Below are 11,689 nucleotides of genomic sequence, written 5' to 3' on the forward strand. Positions count from 1 at the left end.
GGACAGGCTTATCAGCACTTAGAAAGACTCCAGCAGTGCTTGTGTCCGGCTCTCTGGACTCATTCGGCGACTGCCAGAATCGCTAAACTACTCCGTATAGCTGTTTACCAGAGCCCACTCTTGTTGTTCGGTCGCTTATCATCGCAGCTTGTTACCCATCTCCTGGTAATCAAGCACTCGTACATTAGAATGGATGAGCTTGAGCCACAAAGTGCATGTTTTGTTCGGTCAAATTAACAAAACGTATCTCAGAAAGGACGTGATCAGACCACACTGGCTTGAATAATACCCTGTTCTTTTAAAAGCATCGTCTTTACTGATAATCAGAATTAAAAAATAATAGTAGATGTACCAAAGCAATGACCGTCGCTGCAGCTTGTTTGCGTTGCACTGAATCTAGAAATGTTTGTGACAGTTTTTTTTTTTAATTTAAATACTTGTACATGCATGTATGACAACAACAACAAAAGCAATGCCGTGAGATCCAGCAGATAAAAAAAGATGGCTTTTTGTCATACCTATATATTTGTATTGCCAGCATTTATTATTTTTTCGAAGTTACTGGCTAAATTTGAGTAGTTGGTCTAAAAACAAGACACTTGTCAAAATGGCATTATACCGTAGAAAAGGTACATGCTATTCAGTGGTTTATTTCATTGCTGACCCTGGTGTGGGGTTATATTGGTTATGCTAAGTATATAGTTTGCGTGAAATGGGCGTGTTTTTATCCGTACGTTTTTGGTTACGTAGCCTACCCCTGACGCAATTTCCGCTTTGGACAGACGCACGTGGTCGTTTGGCGCGGCCTGGTCTAGCGTTCGGAGAGTCGCGTTTTTTCCTTAGGTAAGTCCTTTGACTTGACGTGAAATGAGCACAGCGTCGCCGACCAACTATGTTTAATTCAGTTCAAAACGAAAAACGAAGTCGACTCCCCGCCGTCTAAACGCAAACGCGTCGTGTTTATTGAGGCACAGCGCGTGAGAAACGAACCGACGCTTAATGTTTGTAAAAGCGTGCTGTTCGTTAAGTGTCGTGAAGTTACGCCATGTTTTAGCGCTAGATACACCACGAAAGCGTTTCCTTTTCAGATATGTAAACGTATTCGTTTTGCTTCAGCGCAGGTACGATGTAGACACGCTTTAAAATGTAGGAACTAGGAGCGTTATGTGTGGGTCTTTTTTATATGAATGTATTTTATGGTTTGTTTTCTCAGTTGGCTATTTCAGGGACGTCCACACTTGGCCCAGAAGAGTTTACCTCCAGACCCAGTGAAACATCTGAACCGGTGTCCTCTCGGACCGAGCGTGGTCATCCTTGCTCTAAAAGGTCAGTCTTGACTCCAAATCAACAGGCCGTCAACAGAGCTACCAACCAACCTCCAGGCAGGTTTGAGCCTTTTTCATCCTGATTTGTAAAGGGATCCTAAATGGCATTATTATTATTTTAAGTAGTGTTGTTTTATGTTCTGTAAAGCACTCCTAATTTAGAACAGAATCTGTACAGATTTTTTTTTTTTCCAATATGTTGGTTATTTGAACGAAACGCCTATTTAAAAACAGCATTTAACAGGAATGGTAAGTTAAATGCTGTTAAAAACAGCATTTAACAGGAATGGTAAGTTTGCTTACTTGAGAAACCTCCACGGAGTCCAAATATCAATGGTAACTCTACAAGAAACGCTGTCTAGTGATACTGAATAAACTCAAAACGCATTATAATGCTTTATAATAAATGCTTTAATGCACTAACATGCATTAATGTAACCTTATTGCAAAATGTTAGCATTATTCATTCTAGCATATACAGAAAAGCAGGTGCCTGATTTGGCCGCGGGAGCCAATAGAAATAACGGTTTCCTACCTAAATCCTGCATTTAGACCAGGCTTGGTCGCAGAAACGCATCACTCTGTGCTGCTTTATTTTATATAAATAAGTGATCGATTCTCAAATTCGTAGCCTAATCTTTATAGTATCTGTATATCTCACAAAGGTACATGTTAATCAGTAAATGTGACAACCCAATGACATGTGGTTTTATTGAATATTTTTTTAATGAAGTTATGAGCATGGTAGAGAACTCAGCACTGGACAAAAAGCGGTGAGGGCCTGGATACCAAACTAAACACCCCTGATTGGCCGTTGTATTTTAGAGATCAACAAACATTTCTGTGATTGGATACTTTACTCCATTCTGTGAAATGCATTGTAAAATCATTTGATGCTTTCCAAAACAGAAGGGCACAGATACACTGGACTGCTTGCCATATCCATTTTGTTATGGTGTTACTGGGAAGAAAACTAGACCAGGAATTGTGGGAAGCTTTTCCATCTAAAAGCAATCAGTTAGGGTATTTTACATTGAGTTATACTTTGTCTGTATAATATATAAAAGTCTATGTGTGTGTGTATATGTGTGTGTATATGTGCATATGTGTATATATGCGTGTATGTATATCAATCAATCAATCATTTTTATTTATATAACGCTTTTAACAACACAGGTTGCATCAAAGCACCGTACAGTATAATGACAGGGATGTATAATGACGAGAGTGAACAATTTCTTATTAAATGCAGAGACGGTCTCTGTAATCAATTCGACGATAATCACTAGAAGTTAAGTGTCCCCAACAAAGCAAGCCAGAGGCGACAGCGGCAAGGAAACAAAACGCCCAGCACTTAACTTCCAGTTCAATTTTAAACGCAGCTGTGTCAGATAGTGTAAATGACTTAGTGTGTGTGTGTGCATCAGGTGTGTCTGCTTCCCAAACAGAGTTAGGGAGATTGTTCCAGAGTTTAGGTGCTAGATAGGAAAAGAATCTGCCGCCCGCAGTTGATTTTGATGTTCTAGGTATTATCAAATGGCCAGAGTTTTGAGAACGCAGCGGATGGGCAGGACTATAATGTGATAAGAGCTCGCTCAAGTATTGAGGAGCTAAACCATTCAGGGCTTTATAGGTAATTAATAAGATTTTAAAATCTATCCGATGTTTGATAGGGAGCCAGTGCAGTGTTGACAGAACCGGGCTAATATGATCATACTTCCTAGTTCTAGTAAGGACTTTAGCTGCTGCGTTTTGGACTAGCTATATGCGTGTGTGTGTTTGTGTGTGTATGTGTATATGCGTATGTATGCGTGTGTGTATGTATATGTATGTATGCGTGTATGTATATGTATGTGTGTGTATGTACATGTATATGTGTGTGTTGGTTTTTGTGGTTTACAAGGACTTTTGACCTGAATACGTACCAGCATTACAAGGACATTTGGGTTTATGAGGACAGGGACCATGTCCTTATAATTCCGACAGTGTATATGCCTTTCTCTATGTCCCAGAAGTTCCCTCTCAAATGTTCGCGCTATGTCCTAACATACCACAAAACCATGAAATTTTACTATACACAGTGTATCCTCTGAGCTCGTGAATGCGCCCCTGCAGCCCGGACGCGGTACTACAACTACGTCTTCGAAAATTTGCATATTTTACGCTTGTGTAAGTTTGGAGGGCGCTGATTGGCTAATCGTGAGAAACAAGATGGCGCCGGTGGGCGTGGTTACAATTTGCCGAAATTTTTAACTTTGAAGTGAGTTGCAGTTTAATAATTGTTAAATATTATTTTTATCATTTATCGACTGTGTAAGAATATACATTCATAGGGATCCTGCACGTATTCCTTAAAGTTATCATTATAAAGTATATGAGTGACTTGCAAGCTGTAATCATAGCTGTAATGCTATTAATATAACATTAATCCTAACTGTAAATTTAACACTGTTGGAAACTTTTTTAGCTTCTTTTTAAGAAGAGACCAGGAGATTCTTGTAAAGCAGGAGTTCGTTTTTTTTATTTCGTTGCTGTAGTCATCTGCAAGAAGTCTTCAAGAAATCTTTAAGAAAATCGTCAAGCAATCTCCAAGAAAATCTTCAAGAAATCTCCAAGAAACAAATCTAACCGAAACATGTTAGGTTGAAGTATATATGTTTCAAAGGGGAGGAGTACACAGAGGTGGAGACCAGTAAAACAAGAGTATGCAAATGCGATCAGGAACTTAGCCCAGAACAGGAACTTTCCCGATCCTTGATCTATTTAGCATCCAGGTGTCATTCAAATGCATAGGTGAAACAAAAGGCACAGTTGTACCTTAGGATTAGCATTCACACTTGATTTAGGACACCTACCAGATGTTCAAGAACTGAAAGACAAAAGATAACTGTCTCGGAGCTTGGGCTTCCTGCTCTTAGAATGTAAATCACAATACACATTCAGCATATACTGTTATATTGGCGTCTGTGTTTAACCTTTTATAAATTTGTAATACAACAATCCCCATTTGAGAGTTTTAATGACTCTCACATAACACAAATTTAATCCTTCTAAAATCCATTCTATAGCCTATGTTTAATAACATATGCTCCATCTTGCAGTCATGCAACTTGAAAAAGTTACAGGCACATATCTTATGTGTCTTTGCCTAGAATTGCTTAGGTTGTAATAGTTCTTTTCAGAACCATAACTCTTGACAAAATACGACATGGGTGGTAATATGTCGTACAAAACTACATGATGACACAATCATGTAGCATAAGAGTGGAAGTCCTGAAGTCCATGCCGTCTGAATAACTGTGACGTCTGTTTCCTGTAGTCCATTTCCCCTGTAGAATCATTCGGATGACTCTTTGTCCTCATGAAGCTTGTTCATGGATGTCTGAGGTGTAAATCAGGGTGCTGCATATGAGATGACCTTGCATATACACGGACCTGAAACACAAGAAAACAGAGAAACAGCAGACCAGCAGTATTCATGCATAGACATTTTTTAGACTTCTGGTGATCGTATAGTGGTTTAAATTTTGATGATCGTATAGTGGTTTAATTTTGATGATCGTATAGTGGTTTTGTTGACCTAGTCTTAAGTCATTTGACACCTATGGACCAGTGAGGTAAGGATAGACTAGTGGATGGGGAAAGGCCTATGAGGAAAATCTTCACCGCAGGGGTTGGCCCCGAGGCCTGTTGCGTTCGGTTCTTCCTGGGCTCCTCACTGGTCTATGTGTCCTAGTCTGTCCCTGTAGGTGATTTGTAAACCATTATTGTAAAAACATCTTCATCCTCCAATGAAACATCAGTCATGGCAAACATCATAAAATAGAGGATAGGTGTAATTTGGAGTGTGCTGTAGTATAACTTTGAAGGCTGTGAGTGTACTTGACTAGCATTCTCTCAATGGAAGGAGACACCTTAAATTAAGTACTCACAGCTCTAACAGCTAACACCTGAGCAAACTGCTCCAACTGTTGGGTAAAGTGGGGTCTGCTTCAGAGTAGCTGGCAGATTGAGTGGGAGCTGGGTAACGCTGTTAATTTCTCCTAAAGTCTTTTTGCGTTTCCTGCACTCTTTTATCCAGTGTCCAGATTTTCCACAGTAATGGCAATTGCCCTCCCTCTTAGGACATTTAAATTTCTGCCTGTTCTCAGTGTTGACCTTAAAGGATGCTGCTGCAATCCTTACTCTGGCTTTAACATTAGAGTCTCTTTCCCATGTAGGTGAGGGTAAGCTCTGGGAGATTCCTCTATATCTTTAGGTCCAAGCATTTTTGCAATGCTTTGGACCTGGACAACAGAAGAGTTGGGAAGAACACTTTCAACTGACTCAATCCCTGAGATCTTCTCCTAGCACCACATACCTTTGTTGAATCTACAGGCACCTCAGTTTCAAAGAAGGCTTGCAAGTCAGGATATGTGCTATCAGGCTGATTAACGTCCACCTCAGTTTTTTCTGAAACTTTATTGTGGTTTAATTTTTTTGTCAAAGCCGATATTCTAGCACATAGCTCTTGGTTCTGTTCCTCTAGTTCTGAGATGCGCTGAGATTGTTGTGTAGCTAGTGCTAAGCCAAATTCCCTGTGGCAGCAGATAATGCCTTTCAAATTGTTCTTACGTAAACATGCTCCTAAAACCTTTTTACACTCCTCTACAGACCAAGTCTTGTCTGGATGGATCTTGTATTTTTGAGTTAGCTTTTGTCTAACTTTCTCAGTTATTATAAGGTTCATTTGCATGCCTAAAAGTGATTTGAATTCACTATCTGACCACAAAGGAGTTGCAAGACCACCTTTCTCAGTTGTGGAAATGAGTCTAGCATTCTTTTTGAACATTGTAGATTTTGTTTTTGTTCCTTACACAAAGAAAACACTTAACGTCTCTCAACAGAGGGTACACTTGTTAACACAGATCAACTATGGTTAACCTTCTCTAACAAAGTAGAGGATAAAACAAACAATTAGCAAGTAATGCCAATCTTCCCTGCCTAAAACAGAGGATAAAGTCTTCCCTGCCTAAAACAGAGGATAAAGTCTTCCCTGCCTAAAACAGAGGATAAAGTCTTCCCTGCCTAAAACAGAGGATACACAAATATTAGTAAGTAATGCCAATCTTCCCTGCCTAAAACAGAGGATAAAGTCTTCCCTGCCTAAAACAGAGGATACACAAATATTAGCAAGTAATGCCAATCTTCCCTGCCTAAAACAGAGGATAAAGTCTTCCCTAAAATGAATTTTTAGAGGATAACCTAGTTAACCAAACCCTACAGCTGTCTGTTAACTCTTCTCTGACGGTGCAGAGGTTTACATGTACTGGTCTGTAATGGTTCTTTGGATAGAGTTACACTCACCAACCCTTGGTTGTGCTGAAAGATTCAGTCTGGATCGAAGTCAGATCTTTGTTGAGCTTGAAGTTTCAGTCTGGATTCAGATGAGTAGCTCTATCCGGGTCACGGCACCAAAACTGTTGGAAACTTTTTTTAGCTTCTTTTTAAGAAGAGACCAGGAGATTCTTGGTAAAGCAGGAGTTCGTTTTTATTTCGTTGCTGTAGTCATCTGCAAGAAGTCTTCAAGAAATCTTTAGGAAAATCGTCAAGCAATCTCCAAGAAAATCTTCAAGAAATCTCCAAGAAACAAATCTAACCGAAACATGTTAGGTTGAAGTATATATGTTTCAAAGGGGGAGGAGTACACAGAGGTGGAGACCAGTAAAACAAGAGTATGCAAATGCGATCAGGAACTTAGCCCAGAACAGGAACTTTCCCGATCCTTGATCTATTTAGCATCCAGGTGTCATTCAAATGCATAGGTGAAACAAAAGGCACAGTTGTACTTTAGGATTAGCATTCACACTTGATTTAGGACACCTACCAGATGTTCAAGAACTGAAAGACAAAAGATAACTGTCTCGGAGCTTGGGCTTCCTGCTCTTAGAATGTAAATCACAATACACATTCAGCATATACTGTTATATTGGCGTCTGTGTTTAACCTTTTATAAATTTGTAATACAACAACACCAAGGCTTATATATGGTTATGTAAATATATATTATTATTATTATTAATAGCAATAATAGTAATATCAATACAACCCCGTTCACACGTGCTTCAATCAGAGCGAGTGTGACGTTTTGTAACTTCCTGTTTGATCCTGACGGAATCTCTGCACCTAGAGAAGACACCTGTGATGTGAACCTGTTTGAGACGACCATTATATGAAAGGTAAGTTATGCTGCTGTTAAATTGTTTCTCTGAGAGTTTGTAGCTCAGTTTGTGAGTGTTTCGTGGGATCTTTGCGGCTTCTTAAGCGGCTCGTTAGTTAGAAAGCAGCTAGCGCATGATGCTAACAGCGCTAACGAATTTACACTAACTGTCCGTCTATTAACTGTAGCGTCTGGCAAGAATTTAAAAAATGATTATAATTTTAACTGCTTTTCATTTTTACTGTAACTGTAATAGAACATAGACTGGCCATCATAATAATGTGTTGTCATGACTACAGTCTGTGAAGGGGAGGGGCTTCCACTGAGTACAGTATCCTGACATGCCTGTTATGTTTAATATTGCTATAGTTTGTAAAATTATCTTTATTTGTTTAGTGCTTTATGGAATAGATTGTCAAAGCACAGTATTTATTTTTAAAATAAAAAACAAACTTAACATTGCCAAATGTTATAAGCAATTATTTTTATTAAAGCAGACACATCAAATGATGGCTGAAGTGAAAAGGAGAAGGAGAAAACTGAAGCCAGTTGATGAGGCCATACAGTTTTCACTACTACAGAAAGACAAATCTGGTCTTGAAGGAAGATTCATCAATGATTTTAAAGGCAAGTTAAATGTTTTGATTGAACCAAGTTAAAGGTATAGTTCACACAAAAGTGAAGATTTTGTCATCTAGTCACCCTCAATGTTTTTCTCAAATTTGTGTAAGTTTCTACCATGTGGTGGGCACAAAAAAGAGATTACTAACCATTTGATGGCTAGTAAGGGATGACAGAATTTTGTGTGTGTGAACTATAGTGACCTAGTGTAATAAAGTTGTCTCAGGTTCATTATATGTTGTTCTCACTGCTGTTGTTGTTTAGGGAGAGGTGTGTTCAGCTGTGCTGACTTTGAGAAAGGAGATTTCCTGCTGGAATATAGAGGGGACCTCATAGATAAAGAAGAATGTGAACGGAGGCAAAGGATATATCATGATGCACTTAAAGTTTATATATTTGAGTTTCGCTATAATGGAAAGCTTCTCTGGTATGTAAAAGTGGTTGATGTACATGTTTATTGATAATTAAATTATATAATTTAAAAAAATGGTAGTGGACATGTCTGTGGTCTAAGTGCATATTTTGCTAAAATGATCAGTTATGTGTTTTCAAAGCTTAGTGATGACTGTTAAATGATTGCTGATTACAAAGCATATGATGACGTTTTCAGTACTGATGTTGTCTGTCATTTGTTTAGCATTGACGCAGCCCGGGATGATGGTAAACGATGACCATATTAACCCAAACAGCAGGATGAGAACTATCTCTGTGGATGGAAAACCTCACTCAAAGAGCATCTGTCCTGGTGAAGAGAGAACTGCTTCTGACTGGCCATGGCGATGCACGGTACTGAAAACTCTAGACTGTCAATTCTGATTTATTGTATTATAGTAAAGATTAAATGTCATTTATTACTAGGGCTGAATTATTAGTCAGATGCAATGGTAATATGCATTTTGTCAGTAAATCTGGTTCTGTGATTGGTTGTTAATCTTCTTCATATGCTTTCAGATATAGTGCCATTTAATACACAGAGCCATAGATCGCTGACAAGCTACACAATATCACATTCATAATCGAATGTGAACCTTGATGCTGACAAGATGCACATCACAATCCCATGTGATTTATTGTGCAGCCCTAGTTGTTACCCAAGTTAATGTTAGTGACTTCTTAACCATTACATTACAAGCATGTTCATTCCAGTATGTCAGGTTGTGTTTACACCTGTATTATGAGGACCCAGTTTTATGAGGACCATCGTAAGAACATAGATGTAAAATGTAACTTCAAGACCATGTTTTTGTGATGTCCTAATAAAACTGGGTCCTCTTAATACAGGTGTAAACATACACAAAATGTGACACCAAGACCATGTTTACACGTGTATTATGAGGACCATCGTAAGAACATAGATAAAATGTGACATCAAGACCATGTTCTTTTGTGATGGTCCTCATAACACGAGTGTTAACATACACAACCTGATATATCTTTAAAAAGTCTTTGTTTTATCATATTTATAAAAGAGAGTTACAGCTAAATACAGCTTTGGAAACATAGGCCTACTTCCTCTGTGAGTCCTGTGCAGTGCTGCTAAATGAAGCACATTGTTTGAGTTACTTCTGAGTTTCTTTATCATTATATGCCTGATTTTCTGCAGGTGTTCAGAAGATGCCCAGTGAGAACACCACTGAAGTTCCTGAAGGTACCAGTGGTTTAAATTGCAATGCCACCATCAATGTAAGTACATGATCTCTCACAGTGTTAGAATTCACTGAAGTATGTGTTCTTCTGTACAGAAAATGAAAGCGAGCCAGAAACTGAAAAACCACGAAGAGGGCAAAAAGTGGCATGATCAAATGTTGAAATTACAGCTGTAAATAAAGGTAAACTGGCCACATGAACTGAATGCCAGCAGTGTAAGACTGCTGAAGATCCTGTTTTGGCAAGGCGTAGTGCTCAGAACATACGGGATTTTGTTAGAAATCGAGGAATTAGCCTAAAAAGGAAAATGCAAAGTAACCTAACAGTACATCCTGTGTCTCTTTTGATGCCGTTCTATTGTTTTTGTTTTTTTCCTTACTGCAAAAGTGCAATGGCAGCAGTTCATAATCTCACTGTAGAAATGTTTAAGTTTAATTGTTTGTCAAAAATGACAATTCTGTCAGTTTCTCTGTCTCTCGTTGATGTTTGTATGACCTTGGAGATAAATCAGTCCATCCTTGGAGAGTTAATCTCATTCAGTGAGGTACATACAACAATGTGGCATGTCTTTTAAAGTATTATTATTTCTCTTAAGTTGGTGGTTTCTTTTAATATTGTTTATTTTATTTTATTTTTTTTGTGGCGTCCTTGTTTTATAGAGAAACAACTACATTTTTTGACTGTTTTTTAAAGGGGCAGGATTGTGCCTAAGGTTTTTGTTTATTTGTTGAAGTTATTAAAGTTCTTCTAAAACGCATTGGTCCCTCTAATGTTGTGTATTGTGTTTAAGATCTGGTACTCTTTAACCACCTCAGTCTTGGTAATGCAGCATAGTGACCCGTGTGTGTGTTGTGTAAGGTCATGTACCAGTAAAACACCCTGGTCCCTGTAATCCAGAGAACTGACATGTTTGGTGTATTGTAAAGTGAGTGTCCTCATAAATCAGTCAGACCCTGTAAATCACAATTATGAAGTGGGTGGGAACATTTTAGGGGGGGCGTGGCAGTCCTTGTGTACCACCAAAATATCAGATTGTCATATCCATTTTATTGTTTGTAAAGAAAATCCAAAGTGATATTTGTGTTCTGCAGAGTAAAACAAAATTTTTGATAGTTTTATCATCTCTGTAGGACATTGGGAAAGAGGTGTCCCCTTAAACCACCATCCAACTGGTTTGGCCTTCAATGTCTTGCTAAACCACAAAAACCAGTGTGTGTGTGTGTGTGTGTGTATGTATATGTATGTGTGTGTGTGTGTGTGTGTATGTATGTATATGTGTGTGTGTGTGTGTGTATGTGTGTATATATGCGTGTGTATGTATGTATATGTGTGTGTGTATGTATATATGTGTGTGTGTATGTATATATGTGTGTGTATGTATATATGCGTGTGTGTGTGTATGTATATGTATGCGTGTGTGTATATGTATGTGTGTGTGTGTGTGTATATATGCATGTGTGTATATATATATGTATATGTGTGTATGTGTAAAATAATTTTGTATGAAATAATCAAGCCTAGTAAAACTTGGTGAAAAAGGCTTATAAAAGTTTTAGAAGTCTTCCTAAATATGATTAAAATGATTAGAATGTGTATTCATGACAGTTGCCTTTGTTTTAATGAATATATTTGTTTACCAATAATGCTTTGCAGCTTTTCCTGCATTGCTACGAGCTCCCCATGTGACCACATCGTTCCAATCATCACATCTCGTCACGCGGCACACCACGGCTCCTCCTCTTCTGTACTGAAAGTGACGAGCTCGTCAACGGTGAGTGAAATGATGCATGCGACTTATTGACAAAATACCTGTTTTGTACTTTCAGATTGGTCCACTTGGGTTTTTATTGCTCATTGAAGCAGCGTACACACCACAGGACTGTCAGGCTGATTATAA

General features: G+C 38.4%; 1 long non-coding RNA gene across 1 annotated transcript; it reads left to right on the plus strand.

Annotated features, from left to right (window-relative positions):
- Nucleotides 1-8,419: 8,419 nt before the first annotated feature.
- LOC122342723 lies at nucleotides 8,420-9,961 on the plus strand. The gene is made up of 3 exons (XR_006250638.1): nucleotides 8,420-8,572; nucleotides 8,783-8,931; nucleotides 9,888-9,961. It is a non-coding gene; the product is annotated as an uncharacterized LOC122342723 (long non-coding RNA).
- Nucleotides 9,962-11,689: the final 1,728 nt, after the last annotated feature.

This window comes from Puntigrus tetrazona, chromosome 4 (genome assembly GCF_018831695.1).
Source record: "Puntigrus tetrazona isolate hp1 chromosome 4, ASM1883169v1, whole genome shotgun sequence".
Classification (NCBI taxonomy): domain Eukaryota; kingdom Metazoa; phylum Chordata; class Actinopteri; order Cypriniformes; family Cyprinidae; genus Puntigrus; species Puntigrus tetrazona.